This window comes from Physeter macrocephalus, chromosome 3 (assembly GCF_002837175.3).
Source record: "Physeter macrocephalus isolate SW-GA chromosome 3, ASM283717v5, whole genome shotgun sequence".
Lineage (NCBI taxonomy): Eukaryota > Metazoa > Chordata > Mammalia > Artiodactyla > Physeteridae > Physeter > Physeter macrocephalus.
Window position 1 is genome coordinate 4,206,748 of NC_041216.1, and position 335 is coordinate 4,207,082.

Sequence of the window (335 nt, forward strand, 5' to 3'; positions counted from 1 at the left end):
AGAGACTCGGGGGACTCCAGCATGTGCAGCAGCTCCGAGTTGTCAATCTCCAGCAGCATCCCCGTAATCTTCCCAGCCAGGTTTGAGTGCATCGTCTGGATGAGCGGGAACAAACGTTCACCTGTGGGAAGGTATTCCGTGAAAAACCCAGTGGCATCCCAGTAGAGAACGGACGCTGGTGTCCAGGTCAGTAGCAGCTCTGGCCCCCTCTTCTGCAAGCACGTGGGTCACTCACCCAGCATCTGTTTCTGTTCCTGCGGGGGTGCTGCGGCCAGCATGGAGGCGGTCAGTGGCTCCTGCCCCTGCACGTGGACCACAGGCTGGGGTGCCTGGGA